Source organism: Perognathus longimembris, chromosome 3, assembly GCF_023159225.1.
Source record: "Perognathus longimembris pacificus isolate PPM17 chromosome 3, ASM2315922v1, whole genome shotgun sequence".
Classification (NCBI taxonomy): Eukaryota; Metazoa; Chordata; class Mammalia; order Rodentia; family Heteromyidae; genus Perognathus; species Perognathus longimembris.
In genome coordinates this window covers 93,756,620-93,779,152 of record NC_063163.1, presented here as the reverse complement: position 1 = coordinate 93,779,152, position 22,533 = coordinate 93,756,620, and the positions used below count along the sequence as shown (strand labels likewise).

General features: G+C 43.6%; 1 pseudogene; it reads right to left on the bottom strand.

Moving 5' to 3' along the window:
• Positions 1-405: 405 nt before the first annotated feature.
• LOC125347756 overlaps positions 406-22,533 on the bottom strand; it is a 61,454-nt pseudogene continuing 39,326 nt past the window's right edge.

Below are 22,533 nucleotides of genomic sequence, written 5' to 3'. Positions count from 1 at the left end.
TTTCCAGTTTCCACTTTGTGAATGAAGACATATTTTGTTAATTCCATCAGAAGCACTGTTGCAGCTTGTTTTATTTTACAATGTCAACTTTTGAAAGCTTAACTAAAGTTAACTAGATAATAAACTAGACAAAAATTGCTTTCCAGAAAGAAAGCCTAAAATGCCACTTTGCACAGAGAATTATTTTATTCATTGTAAAGAAAAGAGAAGCTTTCACTCCGACGAGAAGAAATTCAACCACAAGTTTGGGATCTGTATTCAAATCAAATGAGGACAATATTATGTTAATACAATCCATGTGCTGTTGCATTAGTCTATGGTTTGTCTCATAGTAACAGTTATAAACAGAGAAGTGCTACTAGTATTGGGAACAATCCTGATAGTGTTTACAGTGTCAGCCACATTTCACTTCTCTTCTCACCACTGGTTCTCTTTGCATATTTGGGCTTCTTCCTCTTCGGTAGAAAGTCATTCTTGATGTTGAAGGCTTTGCCAATCTCCTTGGGGGCTTTCCCCTTAATCATATTGGCAACAGTCTTATGTGTGACATCAAGAAAACTTGATGTTTAAGTTGTTTGCAACCAAGTTAAGTTCTAAAAGTGTTCCTTGGTCAACTTTTTTTTTTTTTTTTTTTTTTTTTTTTTTTTTTGCCAGTCCTGGGCCTTAGACTCGGGGCCTAAGCACTATCCCTGCCTTCTTTTTGCTCAAGGCTAGCACTCTGCCACTTGAGCCACAGTGCCACTTCTGGTCGTTTTCTATATATGTGGTGCTGGGGAGTTGAACCCAGGGCTTCATGTATGCGAGGCAAGCACTCTTGCCACTAGGCCATATTCCCAGCCCCCTCCTTGGTCAACTTTCAAGAATTCTTTCTTTGTTCTCATCATCTTTGGGAGGAGGAGGATTATCCTGTGGTAACCTTTTTGAAAACTGCTGCATTCACATTTGGTAGAGGAACTGGGTCAACGTCTCCTTCGCCATCCATTCTCAAATCTTCTGACATGGTCTTGATGGTCACGGATTGTTTTGGCAATTTCTACATAACCTTCAGATATTTCTCCATCGAAATGATGTAACTTAATTGAAGACGTGGTGTTGGGTCTGGAGAAGATGGTGGGCAGGAGGCCATCAGGAGCAGGGTGCTGTCTGTACAAGGGCAAGAGAAAAACAAAGACAAAGCCATTACCCACAATCAAGTTTTCCAAATTAAGTAAAATAGGTGGTAAATGCAATAGTGGCAGGACTCTGGAAACCAAGTGAAATTTTCAGCATGGAAAGAAATAAAGTTAGGAGCTGCCTGTGATTTGATATAGAGTGAGGAGACCCTGTCGTTGGATTGTACAGTACATTATGAACCCATTTGTGTACTCATAATATTATGTTGGTTAAGTTGCCTAAACCTAGAAAGTCAAAGCTGTATTTGCATTCCCTTCCTGTTCACTCCCTTTCCTTCCACCATCCACTAAGTACAGTGTTTCAGTGGTGACATGGTCTGTTTGTTAATCAAATGCCTTCTCCCTACCCCAGCCCTTTTTAATATATATGTTTGTCATCTGTGGGCCTTGAACTCAGAACCTAGGCGCTGTCCTTGAGCTCTTTTTGCTCAAGGCTAGTGACCTACCACTTAGAGCCACAGCACCACTTCTAGTTTTCTGGTCGTTAACTGGAGATAAAAGTCTCATGGAAACTTTTCTGCTTGGGCTGGCTTTGAACCATGGTCCTCAGATCTCAGCCTTCTGAGTAGCTAGGAATACAGGCATGAGCCACCAGCACCCAGCCAGACTCAACTCTGATCTCTTAAGAATGTTTGGGAGAAGGACTAAGAGCTCTCTGTGGAGGTAAAGGCTCTATTCTGACAGTTGCCCTCATCAATATTTTCAGAGAGAGAGGAGACTGAGGAGAACCTAGGTGGATATGGGATGATCCTAGGGCCAAAGGGGAAGCCAGCTGGAGATCATCAGTTTGGAGAGGTATGAGGTGTCATGGGCAGGCATCCCTTAAACCTCAGAGAAAATTCACTACAGTGGAGGGGGAGTGGACAGAGAAGGAGAGAGATCAACCCCCCTAAACCATGGAACCAAAGTGGCTAGGCCAAAGCAGAGCTAGCCTTCTCCACTCAGCTCAGCACTCCTCCACCCTCAGGTCTAGATTCTCGCAGAGTAAGAGGTGTGAGGGTCTCTACCATCCCTCATCCCTCACTCTACATGCCCACCATACAGACCATCCACGGCTGCCACTAGATCTATGCCTGGCTATGCAAAGTCCCTGACCCCCAAACTTACCACTCCTCTTCCTCTGGCAGCTGCAGACACAGATGCTGCCATGTCTACTCTGGGCCACAGCCAGAACTGGAAAAAATCTTGGATGGCAACTATGGGACACCTTATGGAAACAAGCAATGGTTTGATGTGATCCTCAGAGTGTCCATCTTGTCTAGTTGTGCATGCACTTGAGAGCAAATGAAAAGTGTGTGCATTCCAGCTCACTCACTTGCCACTTGCCAGGGAAACAGTCTAAGTTGGATGAAAGAATAAAATTTGTTGTCCGTTTTGTTTTTGTCCATAGTGGGGCTTGAACTCAAGGCCTGGATGTTCTCCCTGAGCTTTTGTGCTCAAGTGTAGTGTCCTACCACTTTGAGCCACAGCTCCACTTCTGGTTTTCTGGTGGCTAATTGGGATTTAAGAGTGTCACGGACTTTACTGCGGGCTTTGGATCGTGATCCTCAGATCTCAGCTTCCTGATTGGCTAGGATTACAGGCGTGAGCCACCAATGCCTGACTGCCTATTTTTGTCTAGAAAGCCAGCCTCATTCCAAGTCCTTCTGAAGGACTAGCAGTATCAATGGCAGTCTCAGGAAGCATCTTTAACAATTTTAGTGGTATGAATTTGTGTTTTAAGAGAATTGGGAGCACCAAAGTGTGAGTCCATGTGTAGTAATGGTGAATATGTTTGTGGTGAACATGTTATGATATTGGTATTCTTCCAGAAAACATCTTTCTACACAATAGGTGCCAATTTCCATCCCCCTCCCCAACAGTACTTACACAGCTATACTCTTTATTTAGTCCTTACCGTATTCACATCTGAAAGTTCATTTCAGTAGTTTCATCTTTATTTCCTTGGAGATAGCCTAAAATGAATGATCCAGGATTTGGGCCCTGCAAATGGAAGAGGGCAGTGTGAAAGCAGGTTTGGATTCCAGTGTGTAAACTGGGTTACAGTCTTATGTGGGACAACCAGTCCCAATGTCCAGAGTTCCTGGAAATACATTAACCTGTAAGGACGCAAAATACATCTTGGTTGCTAGCTTTGTTATTCATTGTTTTAATGTCAATCCCCAGTACAGTCAGGATTGAAAGTGTGAGCATCTGACCCCAGCTAACCTCCAGCACAAGCAGTGTCACTGTTTGGAGATTGAATGCGAATTGAGGAAGCCATGACTATCACCTGGAAAATGGAAGCAGGAAGGAAAACTCTTAATTAGTAGTGTGTGTGTGTGTGTGTGTGTGTGTGTGTGTGTGTGTGTGTGTGTGTGCTCACACTGGAGTTTGAATTCAGAGCCTGGGTGCTGTCCCTGAGCTTCTCTCTGCTCAAGGCTGGTGCTCTACCACTTGAGCCACAGCTCCACTTCTGACTTTTCAGTGGTTAACTGGAGATAAAAGTCATGTGAACTTTCCTGCCCTCGTTGGCTTTGAACTGTGATCTTCAGGTCTCAGCCTCCTTAGTACGTAGGATTACAGGTATGAGCCACCCAGCACCTGGCTGGAAGGGCTTGTTTTTAAGTGTTAGAATTCTATTAGTTCCAAATCTTTATTTAAAAAAGAGCAAGCCAATACTGTATAAAAATGTGCCTAGAATTGAATCTAGTCTTCCAAACATGGTTTCTTTTATTTGAGAATAGACGATACAATGTGTTTAGTAGCAGCACATGCAAATCCCGGTGGAACATATGATCTTGAAAGAAGTTGTGAAGGAGACAGTGACAATTTAGCTTGGCTTGTGAATAGGTAGAGAGGGGCTTTGGATCCTGTCACTGACACATGACATGTGTTTTGGAGTTTGTCCCCTTCTTTAGTGGAGCATTTCATGGCAGTTGGATTGACTTTAGCTGACAAGCCAAAGGCATTGCCAGTTCTGTTCTTTGTTCTCCTTTGTCTTATTCTTAACTCATGTCCACATCAACAAATGCTCCAGAAGAACTTATGAACAACATCATGAGCTTATTGTCACTCTGTGTCCTTGTAGCATCCTCCAAGTACTTGTTAAAGAGTTCCTTTCTGATGACTTGCAAAGAATAGGATAGAATAGTCAGGTTTCCCTCACCTGCCCACAATGGTAGTGTTACCAGAAATCCAGTGCAACCAATTAACCTCAGCCATCAGGTCTGGCATTAGAAGATTTCAACCACATCATGAACACAATGAAATTGATTTTTAACATGTTTATTAAAGAGACAGTGAGATACACTAAAAGCATAGGTCCAGAACAAAGCAATAGGATTTATTTAAGGAAAGAGAAGCAAAGCTCCTGTAGCACTCTAGTCTCTAGAGTTAGGTAGCCACTGTGGAGTTGTTGTCCAGGAGTATAAGATACGTGTCTGTAAAGAAGCTAAGTGATCTTCATCATTATTGCCTGCCACGCTCAGGACATCAGCTCTCCCAGTAATAACAGCCCTGATCCAATCAGGGAATTGATTGTGCATTATTTTTCACTGATTGGCTGTCTGCGGAGTCTGGCATATATTTTCGGGGCCTGGAAGCCATCTGTTTCCTTTGCTCATTGTTTCAGAGTCAGGGGCCAAGGTCTTGTGGAATAAAATAGGTTTTTGGGGTGTCTGCATGTAGAATTTTTATTAGCTCTCTTCTCTTCAATTGTGTAACATGCTTTTCCTAGTCTAATCAGGATGTATGAATATAGATCGAGACAATGGTGTGATTGTATGATAGAAGATATGTGGGGCTGGGGCAGGAACCAGCTTCCACTTTTCACCTGCTTATGGGAAATTCCTGACAGTGGGTCCATCTGCGCACATTGCTGGTTCAGACAGCTTTAAACTACAGGGATGGGCTGGGAATGTGGCCTAGTGGCAGAGCGCTCGCCTAGTCCTGGGTTCGATTCCTCAGCACCCACATAAACAGCACTGTGGCTCAAGAGGTAGAGCCCTCGACTTGAGCAAAAAGAAGCTCAGGGACAGTGCTCAGACCATGAGTCCCAAGCCCCAGGACTGGCAAAACAGACAAACAACAACAACAAAAACAAAAACACTACAGGGATTCTGAGTTCTGGCTGCCCAGGGCTGCCATGTTCTAGTTTCAGACCCCGATGTGGGATGTTGTTTTTCACTTCAAAGTGAATGTAGTGCGGTCATAAGGATTTATCTAGAGTCGGATGTCATCGTTCCTGTTCTCTGGTGTGGCCTGGATGACAGTAGTCTCACGTAATTTTTTTTTTTTTTTTTTTTTTTTTACCTAACTCTCCATGTGTATTCCTAAAGGCTCCCTGTCAACCTATCTGTAGGGGGTAGTGTCCTGGCCCTGGCTCATCCCTGCAAGTCATGACCATGTGTCATCTTCATGGCTTCTCACTGCTGAGCCTCAGCCCTGCAGTGCCTGTGTGGGTTGCCATGCAGGAGTAATGAATAAGTTCCTAGGCCAGTACTGCACTCCTTGATGGAGAGGTTCTGTACTCAAATAATCAGGTCTCTTGTACCCAATACTAAGCCTGGTTCTGCCCAGAATCAGATCTAAGATCAGGAGGATATGAGTGGGTTCTGACAACAGTGTTGTTGTTGTTGTTGTTCCTCCTCCCCCCCCCTTCTTCCTCCTCTTCCTCCTCCTGTTGTAGTACTTGAACTCAGGGCATGGAGCTGTCCCTGAGGTGTTCTGCTCAAGGCTAGCCCTCTTATCACTTGAACCACAGCTCCATTTCGGGTTTTCTGGTGATTAATTGTAGAGGAGAGTCTCATGGACTTTCACTGGCCTGGGCTGGCATTGAAGCCTGATCCTCAGATCTCATCCTCCTGAGTAGGATTACAGGTGTGAGCCACCAGCACCTGGCTCATTTCCTTCCTTGTTATTTTCATCATTTCTGGACAGTGTGCTGAGCCCAGCATGCTCATCTAGGCCTACCTGTCCACCTCACAATTTAATGTCTCTAGGGCCTCCCACAGTACTTGGACCTTGTGTGTACACTCAGGGAGTACCTAAGAAAGGGACTGGATCATTCCTGAAAACACTCTGAAAGGAGCACCCTGGATTGGAGGGCTTCCTATCCTTATGTCTTTGCCATCCCATGGGCCAGCCACTACAGGGCTGGCCTCTTTCTATATAAGTTAACTTAAATAACTTAAACCTTCAGAATTTTGTTCTTCTAGCTACATTTCTCTATCCAGTAGACATGTGCTTAGAACACAGAGGAAATATTCCCATCCTCTTGTGAGTGGCTGCTTTAAGCCTGGCTTAGGGGAAGTCTATCACTGATCTCCAATGTGTGTGTATCCAAGGTTGAATTTCAGGTTGACAGAGTTGGAAACAAAAGTGATTGTTAATAGACTAGTAGATGTGAGAAGCTGAGAGATGACCTTTAGCTTTGGTCTCTCATTTGGTTGGGGTTTCTAAAGAGTCCATTGTGTTGAAGGCCTTGAAGCCCTCAGAGCCTAAGGAAGAACTGAGAATCCAGGGGAAAGAGCAGGGACCTATTGAATATGCCAATGTGAACTCCCCACTAGTATAGCAAGGAAGAGAGTGGCGCTCTGGATCTGTAATCACTTACTGCATCTATTTCCTAAGGCTTCACAGCCTTTTTTTTTTTTTATTTTTAGAGTTCACAAGCAAAGAGGAAGACTGTCCTGGTGGAGAGCCACACCCCAGCTTGATCCCCAGGGGAGCCAGTGTGAGGAGCAGTTATGTCTCCCCTGCTGCTTTGAGTGCTAGGGGAGGAAGTGAAACAGGATATAGAAAAGGAAAAGGAAGCAAAAACAAAGGAAGAGATGGAAGGCTTCTACCTAACTTAGTGACAGTCGAAAGAGGATTTGTGGTCATGAGAATTGAATATGCTGAATAAGTCGAGTAACTTCTGTTTTTTTCCTCGACATTTTTTTGCAAAGGTGAGTTTTCCTGTGCTACTGCCACAGCCAGGATCAGAAACTTGGGACTTAATTGTGCAATGTTTTTGAGACAGAAGCCCCAATGGCTTTTCCCCACCCCTCACTTTGGCACCAACTACTGCCTTAGAACACTTACTTTTTCCTCTCATAAATTATCTGAAGCTGAGAGGTCTAGAAGGAGCACAATTTATTTCTCAGTCCTCTGGGACTGAGTTGTTAAGTTCAAAGGGCTTGGTGAAGGCCTTCCTTCTCAGTTTTCCTATGGCCGAATGCATTGTGATAGTCGACGAGACAGGATTCTTCCACTCACAACTTCTACCCTGGAGACAAAGCTGCTCTGGCATGGGCCCTGGAGAGAGGGTGAGCAATGGCCCCTTTACTGTCCCTACCACTCCTGGAATACAGGGCGTTTGCTAGGGCTGGTGAGTTCAAGCACATTTTCTCTGATATTACTCTGTGTGTTCTCAGACCCTAGAAAAGCCAGGGAGAAGCAGAATGTGGCCTTTGTCAACCCCCGGACCCCGTCCAAGTGGAGGTATTCAATTTCCTTTCATTTGTGAGGACTGTGTTCAGCTTCTTGGCCAAGCACCAATGCTAAGGGTTGTAGGAAGGGCTTGCTGTACACCAGCCAGACATCACTGTCCCACTGCTTGATTTCTTGGAATTGAGCAGACCCAAGATGGAGGTCTCTGAGCATCAGGACCAAGAGATCGTTGCTACTCTCAGATCAATGTACCAGTATGCCAGTATGTGTGCCAGTATGTGTGCCAGTATGTTTCTGGCTTCAGCCAAGTTTCTAAATGTTCAGTGATCTCAGGTCTGCCCAGTTACCTTCCCTCCTAATCCATCCATGGCTTTATTGCATACTCTATGTATGTATGTTGCTCCATACCTTGTCTTACTTGCAAAACAAAGGGCCTTGGGTGAATCTAAATTTGTGTTTCTCATCTCTAATGGTCCAGAAAACCTATAGAGTTGATTGAACAATTAGATATATCTGAATTACCTAAGATAATTCAATGCCTAAGATAGTCACTCTACCTACGGAGCTGGTTGTCATTGTCCTTGGTGGAAGATCACTTGGCTCCGGCCCATGACAAATGCTCCTGACCTAGTGGAAAGACTCCTTTAGTATTTTCTAGGATTTTTTATTGCAATAGAATATGGTATTTAGAAATAGACAAGGCAAAAGCAAACGAGCATTATTTAGAAGGAAAAAAGCAAACAGGGAAGAGAGGGAGAGTGGAGCAAGTGTTATGAACAGAAAGTCATGGAGCTAATGATTGCCTCTTGGAGGAAGGGAATGTCAAAAATGTCACTCCCTGGTCCACAGTGGTGAAATTGGAGGGCAGGAAAAATATGTGCAGTGACCACTTCCCTGGAGGAAGGCACTCCAGGCCTTGAGAGAGAAGTACAGGCATGAGGAGAGAGCATGCTGACATGGGCCAACAGAGTCTCAGGAGCAGTAGGGCTCTGAATTCTCCTCTGAGCCCTTTTCGTTAGCCCACAGCAAGCTTGAAGGGAGGGCTGCAGGAAAAGAGGCAAAAGGGTGCTTCCAAGGAGTAGAGGACCAAAAGTTAGGAAGCACTTCAGCAGTTTTGGTAGAGGGATCTAAGAATTGCCACATGGAGGTAAGTGCATCTAGGTACTCCAGTCTTTTGACAGGAATAATGCAAAAGGTGAAACACTCATGATCCTGTGTCTTTCAGCCAGTGGTTTTCCACTGGTGGCATTCATACTTCAAGCACACAGTCAAGTTACCTGCAGCCAGTCCAAGTCTCCCACAGGGCTGCAAGGCTCCCACAAAACAGTATATAGTTACTTTCCTAGTCTCTCTCTCAATGTCTCTTTCTTTCCTGTTTTCTTTTGGCAGTGCTAGGGGATTGAATCCAGGGCCCCAGTGTTTGAAAAAATTATTATGAAATAGTTCCACAAAGAGGTTACAATTCCATAAGTCAGGTTCCAAGCACAATACATCTTGGCCAATGTCACCCCTTGCTTTGTTCCTCCTTTTTTCTCTTCTCCCACCCTTCCCCTCCAGTTATGTAGTTCAGTTTTTATGAAATGTACATTGAGGGCCTCACTCCTACTAGGCAAGCACTTTACCACTTGAGGTAAGATCCTAGTCCTTTTGCTTTTAGTTTGTTTTATAGATAAGGTCTTCTACTTTGGCCTAGGCCTACCCAGACTATAATCCTCCTGTATCTGCCTCGCAGGTAGCTAGGACCATAGGTATTTACTATCACACCTAAGTTGATATTGAGATAGGATCTTGCTAACTTTTGCCTAGCTGTCCTCAAACTGTGATCCTCCTTATCTCTGTTGCCCCAAAGTTGGGCTTCCTGTTGGGAGATACCTGACCTTCCATTTTCTCATCCTCTCTCTCATTCTTGTTCATGACTCCTGTGTTTCTCTTTTATATTCCCCATTTTCTATGATTTGTAGGCTGAAGGATCTGGTCTAACCCAGGGTAGTTGGCAGACAGTGTTGTGTCCATAAAAGGTAGGCTAGGTCCTGAAAGATGGATCCTCAGGTGATTTCCTCAAGTGCAAACATCAGGTTTGTGAGAAACCCCCCCAAGGCCACACTGTCTTATGAGGGGGTCACTGTCTTTAAGGCTCCTGAATGGCCCAAATATCATTGTGCGGCCTTTGAATGTTATCCCATATATAATGTCTATAAACATGTCTCCTGCTCTCCTCTCTAACATGACACTCCCTGTCTGAGCCCAGACCCCACCAGTGAATGGAACTGAGCAGGCAGGCAGCTAGGGCTAGGTTTAGACGAGCTAAGGCCCATCCTGCTGAGGGACCAGCAGATCCAAACAGTCGGGTTCTGCTCTGAGCACTCAACACAGAAATATTCATGTTCCAGTGGCTCTTGGAAATGATGAAGACTTTTACCAACCAAACTGTCAAACAAATACTTCTTGGACAGTACCAGGCCAAATGACGAATCAGGGACCCCTGACTTCGCCCCTTTACAACAGGAAGTGGCTCCAGAAGAAGCAACCTCTGCCCATACTCCCAGCTTGGTACCCCTCCTCTGTTATTAATAAACAACAAATGTGGGAATGTTAGCATTTCCCCAGCCTCAGGTCCTCAGCTCCTCCCACTAGCCCCCAGATCCACCCATACCTAATGAGCCACTCCTACTCACTACCTACCTACTTCCCCTTTACCAGCAGAGAGAAGCTGCCACCTGGATAAGGTGCAGACGCCATGTGCCATGTAGCTCCCTCTCCCGTGGGAACTATGGCCCCACTAATAAACCCCCTTATGAACCTTTCTCTCCTGTCTCCACATGGTTCCCTGTGATGTCTGGGAAATATCCTTTCATGTGTGTGAATAAAAGTGGAGATAAGAGGAAAGCCAGCACTTAGGGAAAGTTTCCCCAGAAGCCCAAAGGCATCCCACAGCCTCTGCTACTCCTGCCAGGCTGAGCCTTCCCCTGCTGCTATAATTACAAGGAGACTCTGTAGGAGGGTGGAAGGACTGACACCTGTGTCACCCATGTGACTTCCAGAAGTTTGTGCATTGTATCCTTTGTGGAGGTGCCACCAAGTGCTTTTCACTCTCAGTCTACAGGAAAAGTGTCGGGGGCCAACAGCGAAATTCACCCTGACTTCTGGCTTACTCGGTGTGCAAGGTTATGGCTTAGGGAGCCAACAACAAAGTTCATCTTATGTTGTTATCTCAAGTACATACAAGGACATGGTTTACTTGAAGGACAGTACTAATCCCATCCTGAGATGTTTTATTATTCCAACAAGTGTCTGTTATGTAAACTGTCCGGAGCCGAGCTAGCAGCTAAGCTCATCCTGACCTCTGGCTGTGCCGATGTCGCCAAGATGTCTCGAGCCAAACTTGCACCTAGGTTCATTTTCACCTCTGGCTGTGCTGTTACCGCCAGGATATGCTAAAGGCAAAGTCCTCAGCCACTGTCCGGAATTGCTTTGTTACCTTGTGTTTTCTGTAATCAAATGTTGTAAACTTCAAAGCCTCTTTGTGTTCTGGAATTTTAACAATCCTATGCTATTCCCTGGTTCCAAAAACTGCATATAAGCTGGGAGTTGGAATAAACTGTTGCTGCAGTCTTGAGGTTCAACCTTACGGCTGTAGACCTCCCGTACCCCATCTTTGTCTCTTGTCTTTTTTCTCTTGCCTTATTTTTCCTTTTCCGTATCCCTGCCGCCCCTCAGTCAGGATTCTTGTCCCCCTGCCGGCTGGCCCGGCAGGTTTGGCGCCTGGAACAGGGACTTGAAGACCTGGGATCGACGGCAGGTGACCCCCGCTCAGGTAAGGACGTCCGAATGCTTGGGAAGGAGAGCGGGAGGAGAGTGTATTGTCGGGAGTAATAAATTATGGGACAAGGTAATAGCCGCATGCTATACATGCAGGCCCCCAAAGGCATGCTTAATGCCCGGGCAGTGAAAGTTGGCCAAAGTAACTTAGAACGTTTCTTTTATTTTATTGAGAAAGCATGCCCCCAGTTCCTGGAGGAAGGAACCAATAACTTAAAAACTTGTTAGAAAAAAAAAAAAAAAAGGGAACATTATGATGCAACTGGCCCTGAGAAAACCTCAGTGGATGCTATTATTCTTTGGTTTCTGGTCCGAGATTGCTTAGATCCTAGACATGAATAGATTAAATTCGATCAGTCGATTGGAGAAACTGAACAGGGACCTGATGAGTGTTGCCCAGCTCTGGGAGCGTATGCTGCTGCCTGGGAAGAGCTGAGAAAATTAACAAGACCTGAACCCACTGAGCTAGACATTAAGGAAGACTCAGATGGCTCAGACTCTGAGGAGAAATTATTCAATAAGCCTATTAAAGATAGATTGACCTATGTTGAGACTATGTTAAAATCAGTTATAGCTCTATTGTCACAGCTTCATCCAGAACAACAAACTCCTTTAAAGGGAGTCCTGGCAGACTTACAGCTCTCCTAGGTGCAGGCTGCTAGCAGGGGGGAGGAACCTGAGGCTAGAGAAATGCTAACACCACTGAGGTAACTTCTCCTGACCGAGCGCTCTATTTCCATCCACCAGGACAGATTTGAAACCCCAACCAGGGTGAGTGACCATTAGCCTGGAGCTTACATTTTCCATAAATCCACTGGGCTAGGTCAAGGAGATCAGCAATTGTGGGTGTTTGGAGACAACTGATCTCTAGTTCAGCTCAGCTGGTTGCTCATCAAGTCTAAATTGTTTCAGGAAAACTGCTCAAGTTTGAGCCCAATCATATATATTTGGAATATTTTGCAGGACTTACCTAACTTCTATGAGTGCTCAGGCAGATGAAGTTCTCTCTGTCTCTTTTTCTGTCTCTCTCTAAACTCTGCCTGCCTGCCTGTGACATAGGATGGGTATTGATATTTGTTTAACATCTGCTTTAAAAGACTCAAAGAAAGGTTTTCTATTCTTGTTATTGATGGTTAAGTTTTGGAGATTCAGTTAAATTCTGCTTGTTTGGCTAAATCATAAACTTTCTCTAGCATTGAGCACATGGTAGACAATAGGACTGGTTGGAGTGAAAGCCTGCCCATCCCCCAGGTGACAAGCATGCCAAATTCCTGGAGGCTGGGCAGAGACTTGGAGTCCTGTAACCTTGCATTTCAAAGGTGCCTTACAATTCAAATGCTGGAAGATGAAGGTGTCTTACTGTGAGCTCACTGTCTGTGTTTATACCCTGTCTCCCATATGCTCCCTTTGCGAGCTAAACTGGTTTCTCAAAATTTGGCTTCTCAGATGATCTGAAAATTTTGGTTTGCTGAAAAGATTTTTTTTTTGTTTACTATCTAACCACGTGGTTCTAGAATATAGGCAAAATAATATCATTTGCCACTGGAATTCCAGAAAAACTTACATGGCCAATTAAAGAACAATTCTAAGCGCGCCCCAAAACGTGTGCACATTGTCTGTCTGTATGTATGTATGTCTATGTCTGTCTGTTGGTAAAACTTAAAATAAAAATAAAAAACAGGTTTTAAACCCAAACTGATATGTTTAGGAGCAAACAAATGTGTCTAAGAAAAACTCCAAAAGGTTCTAATATTCAGCACGTAATATAAGTATAATAATGTACAACCAGTGTGTATTCTTTATATCTATGCTAAGAGTCAAGTGTACATCTAATCCTGACAATTCTTTGGTATAGATTAAGATTTTGCTTCTCCATATTTTTTTTCTCTTTTTTCGCTGTGCTCTCATAAACTCTTTAAGATCAAGGGACCAGAGTCATTTTGAAATAACTGCACAGGTGTGACTATTAACCTAAATTTTCCGGACCCCAAATTAACATTTTGCTTTATAGGATACAGGTTGACATGTGTGCTAGCTGAGTGGACCGTGGCAGTCTATGGCTACAAAAAGCTGCCTCCACAGTCGGCTCCCAAACTGGGAGTTGTTTGTGATTCAGAAACTGCTACAGAGAGCAGACTTGGTTGGCCTTCAATCTGTGTGGATTTTGTGACTAGAAAGATGGTTAAAGGCCCAAGCCTTCTAAAATCTGTTTAAGAATGCCCTTAACCAGTCTGTGTAGAAATTTACAGGCAACAGCAGGAAATGTGACAGCCTATCCAGGGAACTCTACTAAAGAATTATCCAGATGCAAACCATCTCTCCTGCTGGCCTGCTAATTTGGGATGGAAGACACAGCCACTTCAGATCCACTGAAGCTGAGACTTTTATTGTTATTCATTTGTTTTCTCTTTCACGTGCCAGTAAGGTAAGGTTAAATAATATGATTTGATTTAATGGCACATGGATCCCATTCAGTCTGCTGTTCTTTAAGTGTTACAACAAAACTCTGGCAACTACTTGGTGGTCAATTCTTAGCAACTTACAGGTAAACTCTACTCCTTTTGTTCTCCTATTGGTTTAATTGGAAATAAAAAAGGCTTTTATGGCTAAGACTCTTTGGATAGTTCAAAGCCAGCCCAGGCAAAGAAAAATAAAAATCCCTCTTGGTCATATTTTGGGTCCTTATTATTTTACTAGTCAGAAATTACAGGTTAAGACTTCTCATTTGCGTATTTTGCATGATTTTCAAAAATTTCTGGGAGATATTAATTGGCTTCACCCTTATCTTAAATTGTCCACAGCTAAATTAAAACCCTTATTTGATCTATTAAAAGGTGAGAAAGGAGTTTTGGGTCCTCAGACATATTTTGGGTTCAAAACATAAACTGGGAAAGGCCCGAGCTTACAATTTATATACAAGAAAAGCCCTTCCGAGGTCTGCTAGATACAGGAGCAGATGTGTCTGTGATAGCCAAGAGACATTGGCCTTCCAACTGGCCTCTTACTGTGTCTCTTACATCCTTGTAGGGGATTGGCCATGCCACAGACACCCAACAAAGCAGTGCCATCCTTAACTGGAGAGATGGTGAGGGGCATTTTGGGACTTTCCAGATCATTTGCCCATAAATTTGTGGGGCAGAGATATTATGGAAAAGAAGGGAGTTTATTTGTTTAGCCCTAGTGACGCAGTCACTCGTCAACTCCTAAGTCAAGGTCTACTGCCTTCAAGAGGATTGGGAAGCCATCAACAAGGAATTAGAGAACCCATTCAACCTCAGCCCCGACCTCCTAGACAGGGGCTGGGATATTTTTAACGGGGGTTGCTGCTTGTCCTGTCCCTCATGCCGATCCTATCACATGGTTATCAGACACTCCGGTGTGGGTGGATCAGTGGCCCCTATCAATTGAAAAGATTGTTGTTGCCCAACAGCTGGTGCAGGAACAGCTGGACTTGGGCCACATTGCTCCTACTACTTCCCCATGGAATTCACCTATTTTTGTTGTTAAGAAGAAATCTGGCAAATGGAGACTCCTACAGGATCTCCGGCGAGTAAATGCCACCATGGAACTTATGGGGGCATTACAACTGGACTTGCCCTCTCCTATGGCAATTCCTCAAAATACATACAAAATTATAATTGACTTAAAAGATTGTTTTTATACCATACCTCTTGCTCCTCAAGATTGCAAACGCTTTGCATTTATTGTCCCCTCTACTAATTTTAAAGAACCCATGAAACGGTACCATTGGCTAGTGTTGCCTCAAGGCATGGCGAATAGCCCCAACTTGCGTCAAAGCTTTGTAACATGGGCTCTCTCTCTTCTACTTGCCAAAATTTTCCTTCTGTTTGGTCTGTTGAAGGGGGACCCTGACCCTACATCTCCCAGAGAAATGACAACTGAAGCAGCAAAAGCCTTGAGCATAGTAAATTCTGCCATTTCTTCCCAACATGTAAATTATGTAGATTACTGAGCCTCTTGGGAAGCTTATATTTTAACTATATCTCATTCTCCAACAGCGGTCCTTTGGCAGAAGGGACCCCCTTTTGTGGTTTTCCTTGCCTGCTACTCCTTCAAAAGTATTAATTCCTTATTATGAATTGGTAGCCACCTTAGTCCATATGTGCCGTGTGGAATCTTGTAAGTATCTTGGACGAGATCCACAGGTTATTTATATCCCCTATACTTTGCAGCAGCAAGAATGGCTTTATATTCATTGTGATTCCTGGGCCATTGCTTGGGCCAATTTTGTGGGCACAATTTCACATCATTGTCCCTCCAACAAATTACTTCACTTTGCCTCTTCTTACCATTAAGTGAGGACAATGCTATTACGGATGAGGCTACCCAAATTTTTCTTTCTCAAATTGACTTGGCAAAGCAATCACATGCTGCCCACCATCAAAACAGTCGTGCCTTACGTCAGCAATTTCATATTACTTATGAGACAGCTCGTCAAATTGTAAAAACGTTTCCCAACTGTGCTACCTTCCTGCCTGTGCCCTCCAATGGCATTAACCCTCATGGTCAAGGAATTGTCAAATGGGCCAACGGTTTGTTAAAACACCAAATTTCTAAATTAAAAGGGGGGGAAACTATACCCCTTCTCTCCTGTTAATATACTTTCTCATACTTTATTCATACTAAATTTTTTAAATTTGGATTGCAATGGCCACTCCGCAGCACAGCGGTTCTGGGAAAAGAGAGAGCAAAGAGCTTTTGCTCAAGTTAACTGGAAAGATCCTCTAACAAGTGCTTGGCACGGGCCCGATCCGGTATTGACATGGGGTCGAGGACATGTCTGTGTTTTTTCACAGGATGAAAATGATGCCCGCTGGCTACCTGAGAGTTGTGTTCGCATCGTGGAAACTCATCAGAATGGTACAAGCGCTGACCCACTGGGCTTACGTGCCAGATCCACCGATTGTGCACCCCGCGACCTGGGAGGGAGCTGAGGTGTTTGTCCATGTCAACAGATCAGCGTACGGTACAGCTCCAGACCCTTTTGTCCAGCACGTTAAGATGGGAGATTTTGCAGCTTCTGGCATTGGAACCCCTTTATGCTTTACAACTGACTCCAACAGTTATATTCCAGGCTGTACTGTAATGCAATCCATAAACTATAGAATTTGGATTCCTGATAATAGTCAAGTATATAATATACAAATGACTTCATTGCCTACTGGGTTTCCTGTACATGCCAATTCTACCCCATCCTTCGTGATACCTCGCTGCATCAACTCCTCTCAAATTGTAGAATCCACGGGAGAACTGCACCCCGTAAAGTGTAGGCATGATCACCCTTTTATAACCAATATTTCAGGAACTAATTCTCAGCTGATGGACTGGTCTGGAGCTAATATCACCAATAAGTTCAACCCAGGTCTGTGATGGATGAATGGACGCCCTCAACGCCATGTCTGGATGTTAGTGGCTGCTCTGAATAATATCTCCTGGCCCACTTCTACTTTTTTAAAAAAATATTATGAGTTGTGTAACACCCCCTTATGCCATTATGTATGGACCTTTTAATATTTCTATAGGAGCCATGTATTTCAATGTTACCTGCACTGTTCTTTTACAAATTGCTTGTATAGTGGTCTTACTGATTCTGTAATTATTATTAAGCAACCACCATTTGTTATGCTTCCTGTAAACTTATCTGAAGCTTGGTATGAAGAAACAGGTATTCAAGTGTTAAAACATTTAAAAGAACTTATGCGCCCTAGACGATTTGTAGGGCTACTAATAGCAGGAATTTTAGCCTTTATTTCCTTAGCTGCCTCTGCTGCAGCGGCTACTGTGGCTTTAACACAAAATGTGCAGACAGCTCACCATGTTAATCAGCTTGCTCATAATACCACGCAAGCCCTGCACTTTCAAGGCAGGATTGATGATAAGGTAGAACAAAAATTAGAAGCCTTGTATGAATCTGTGTTGTCTCTGGGAGAACAAATTCGTGCCTTACAAACTTTGCAACGGGTGCGCTGTCATGCTGGGTTTGACTTTATTTGTGTGACCCCCCATAAGTATAATGGGTCAAGCTATCCTTGGGAACAAGTTGTAGCACATCTAAATGGTATTTGGCACCATAATAACTTGTCCTTAGATCTCTTTCAACTCAATAGACAAATAGCCGGACTAGAACAGGCTCCGCCTTTGGACTTTAAAGTGGCAGAAACAGCAAAAGAACTGTTTAAACAACTTCAACAGTATGTCCCTTCCTTAACTAACGTTAAGGGGCCACTAATGACATTGCTCGGCCCAGGGATACTTTTGCTGATGGCTTGCCTATGTCTTCCTTGCATTGTACGCATATTGCAAAACTCTTTCATGAGTTTAGCCAGCCAGCTCCATAAGGTCAAGCTCCAAGTAAACGAATTTCCCCCGAGAGGAGCCGCAGCCAGAGACGGGTATGAGGCAGTGCCAGCCTAGACCGACCTAAGACAGGGCCTTCAGCACTCCTCTGAAGTTGTTCCCTAAGACGGGTAAGGCAGGCTGAGGTACTCACCCCACCTAAGACAGGCGGGTTCGCTTCTTTTAATAAAAAGACGGGGGAACTGTCGGGAGCCGAGCTAGCAGCTAAGCTCATCCTGACCTCTGGCTGTGCCGATGTCGCCAAGATGTCTCGAGCCAAACTTGCACCTAGGTTCATTTTCACCTCTGGCTGTGCTGTTACCGCCAGGATATGCTAAAGGCAAAGTCCTCAGCCACTGTCCGGAATTGCTTTGTTACCTTGTGTTTTCTGTAATCAAATGTTGTAAACTTCAAAGCCTCTTTGTGTTCTGGAATTTTAACAATCCTATGCTATTCCCTGGTTCCAAAAACTGCATATAAGCTGGGAGTTGGAATAAACTGTTGCTGCAGTCTTGAGGTTCAACCTTACGGCTGTAGACCTCCCGTACCCCATCTTTGTCTCTTGTCTTTTTTCTCTTGCCTTATTTTTCCTTTTCCGTATCCCTGCCGCCCCTCAGTCAGGATTCTTGTCCCCCTGCCGGCTGGCCCGGCAGGGTAAACAATTCAACTATATCTTGTTTTACTGTCTTGTTATTTACCAATTTCAGGGCCCTCCTGTTTTCTTAAACCTTAGTTAATCCTATGTTATTTCCTGGTTGTCAAACTGTATATAAGCTGGAATTTAAGAAAAAATATGGCTGCAGTCTTGAGTTTCAACCTTATGGCTACAGACCTCCCGTACCCCATCTTTGTCTCTTGTCTTTTTTCTCTTGGTTATTTTTCCTTTTCCTTAATCCTCGCTGCCCGCAGTCAGGATTCCCGTTCACTGCCGGATGGCTCAGCAGGAAAAGCCTTGTCTGTCTACCCCCACCTCCTATAATGAATGGCCATTGTGGTTTGTAAATCAGTGGGTAAGGGAGGGGTTGGGAAATAATCCTGTTTGCCATTGTTGAAGTGAGAAGTTAGAGAGAGGGGGGGAGTAGTGGGCTCTTTCTACAGCCTTTGCCTTCCTGGGGATGCTCAGCTAGAATTGCCTCCAGTGGATACCATGGCATACCATGGGATCCAAGACCACCTGGGATTTGCCAACTCTCTTGGGAGCCCCTCGGGGACCTGCAGTCTTTCCTGGCCACCATTTCTCTATCCAAATAGAGCTATTATTTGTGTGTGGGAAGAGGCTAGAGATAATGGGGAGAGGGCAGGTTATGGCTCTACCATGCTTGTCAGATTTCCTGTTCCCCAGGCTGCTCAGGTGTGTGAGCTGGGCCATTCCATTCTAAATTGGAGAAGCCCTTCTTTCCTATCTTTTGGTCCACCATTAGCAGAGCAGTCCTTGAAGGCTGCCCAGGAGAATGCCTGAGGCCATTTGTTCCAGGAAGACATTTGACAGTCTCTCCCAGTCCACAGAACGCTTCCTCAGTACAGCGAAGAAGACTCAAGGGCCTGGAGCTTTGGAACTAAGTGCTGAGAAGGCCCAAAGTCACCTTCCAGAGGAGACTTTTGGATTCTGTTGACCTGCTTTGTTGAGCCTTAGTTCCTTGCCTCTCCATCTCCCCTGGGAGTCCTAATCATATGTCTGCATTGCAGACTCCTGCACTGTCTCCAATTGAAACAGCAACAATTCCTGGGACTCAAGAGTAGCTGGAGATTCTGGAGGAATCAGAAGCTCATGTCAGACTTGTCCTCTAAGGTCAGCAACTACCTCTGTACATCCTCTAACTTCATTAACTTGGTGATCACTCATGATAACTTATTTGTGTTACGGACTAGTTTAATTGTAGAAAGATATACCCTATATATACCATATGTGTATATACATGATATATATATATATATGTGTGTATATCAATATATCATTTACTATTGTTGCACTTATGCCCTGTGAAGCTTCAGTTTACTGATGCTTCATTATGTAGGTTAAGGATTAGTTTAATTGTATAAGAATAAGTTATGTGTTAGATTTGATTGTATTAATAGTCACTTGCTACCAGTTGCTTCAAACTCTTTCTCTGTAAAATGAAACTCATCATAGGAAAATTCCCTAAACAAAGGTGGAACTAATGTTAATAAAGCAGTCTCCCTGATGACTGCCTGCCTGCACCTTAATTCTTCCCCCATCTCCACCATTTTCTATCAATTGAATACAGTATCTGCCAAGTTAGCACTTATCATCTGTTCTTCTGTCTATGTCTCTAAGGATTTTCCCACTGAAGTCTCTCTATTCCTCTGGAAAGCAACAGAGCTACCACCTATGGTATTCTAGGACAACTTGCAGCAAAGATATCAGCTATCCTAATACATTCCCCAGGACCTTGTCTCCCACATGTAACAATAATTCATTTGGTGGGGTCCTGGGGCCTGAACTTAATCAGGGCTCTCTGGGAGCTTTTTTGTTTTGCTCAAGGCTAGTGTTCTACCATTTGAGCCACAGCTCCATCTCCAGCTTTTTTGTTGCTTAACTGGAGATAAGATTCTCATGGACTCTCCTGTTTAGCCTGGATGGGAATTGCCACCCGTAGATCTCACTGTCCTGAGTAGCTAAGATGATAGGTGTGAACCACTTCGTGTCTGGCACCAATCTTCATTTTGAAAATAGCATTTTATGTTTACTATTTTTGTTGCCAAGACTACGGAAAATGATGATCCATAATTTGTCTGTTGTACAGTTCTATAGGGTTTCAAACTTGATAAAAGCCTAATATTTAAAATTGTTTTTTATTTCCTTGTACAATGATTTTGAATTGAACATGTCAGTTTAGGGGTAAAATGCATCTTGATCAATGTTACACTTTCATCATTTTCTCCCCCATCTCTCTCAACCCCAATCATCCTCTCAAGTTTCCTAGTTCCATTTTCACATGTGTACATTGAATATGATGATTGCTTTCTCTCACCCTTCCTCTCTTCATTCACCCACCCCATTCCCTTTGACCTTACTGACCCCCCTACTTCGTCATCATATCTAATACCATTTATCACCATTACAAAATAGTCTTTCTGTTCTAGCTATTCCTCTGCTTTATCTATTAATCCCACTCACCTTAGCCCAGCGCCTCCAGCAACCACTGACATTCAGTCATCTCCATTGTTTTCTATCCCTTCATTTCACACAGCTAACATCTTGTAACACGTAGCCTTTCAAACTATCTGACTTCACTTAGCAATATGAAATTAAGATGCCTTTTATATGTTTCTGTAGCTTGATATTACAGTGATTTTTGTCACTAAAATTTCCACGGATGGACATACTATTATTTGTTGGCAGATTCTCATGCTGAAGGACACCTGGGTTGCTTCCAGTCTGAGCAAATATGAGGAAAGCTGCCACAAACATTTCTATGCAAGTTTACATTTCAACATGGTTTTTAAAACTTTAACTGGGAGATTGCTTAAGATTCCTGCTTGTGTGGTAATATTATGATTTCCTTTCTAATAACTTGGTAGAAACCATCAGGAAAACCATCTTGGCCTGGCGCATTCTTTTTTTGAAGTGTTTGTGGACTTGATTTCTTTCATAGATGTAAGTGGCCCTCAGACTATATTTCTCTCCTTGCAAAAGCTTTGTTAGTTTCTTCCTTGGAAGGAATTGATTTGATTCCTCCATGCTATCAAATGTGGGCAAAGAGTTGTTTCAAACAATCTACTATCTACTTAATGTCCATGCAGCAGTCAGATGTATATGTATCTATATACATTATACATTTGTACACATATACATATGTACACACACGTGCATGTGCGCACACATACACACACACACAGAAACGTTATTTCTGACTGTGTGTAAGAAAGCATTTCACCAGCAATATTTTTTTCTCTTTAAATTACAAAGCCTTTTATTTTTCTGTCATTTGTGGGGCATGGACTCGGGGCATGGACTCAGTGCCTGGGTGCTGTTCCTGAGCTTTTCTGATTAAGGCTAGCACTCTACCACTATGAACCACAGCCCTACTCCTGGTTTTCTGGTGGCTAATTTGGAGATAAGAGTCTCACAGCCTTTCCTGCAGGCTTTGAATTGCAATCCTTATAGATCTCAGCCTCTCGAGTACCTAGGATTACAGGCGTGAACCACCAGTGCCTGGCTTTAAAATTATTTTTTAAATGGTTATACAAAGGAGTTGTAACTCAATGTTTCTTTTCTTCTTTGGAAATGTATTTAGTAATTGTATGAATCATACATCCCCCATGAAGAGCTATCTTCTGGCATATGTAGGTTGTTTTCTGGTCTTTGTGTTCTGAGTTAACTACCCTTTACTATGTTTTGTTTGTTTGTTTGCTTGCCATAAGGAAAATGGAAGATCTGTGCCTAGAGCATGCCAGTTAGATCCTCATTCTGATTCCTTGCCTGTAATTACAGTGGAAAGCAGAGAAATAGAAAATGGCCTGGGTGTTGCCTCGTGGAATTAGTTTCCTCAGGGCTTCACAGCCTGCATGGGCATGCGATGTCCTATGTGTTCAGAAAGTGCATGTAAATGGTACTCAGATCTGGTAATCAAACTGTGCAAGGGAGCTTGCACCAGGGAGGGAAGCCCTATCTTTTTTACCTTTGGATTTTGCTATCCAGTAGAGTAGCCACTACACAAATATGTCTGTGTATATTTAAATTAAAGAAACAAAATGCTTAGACCATCATCATACCAGCTGTGTTTCAAGTGACCAGTAGCCCAATGTT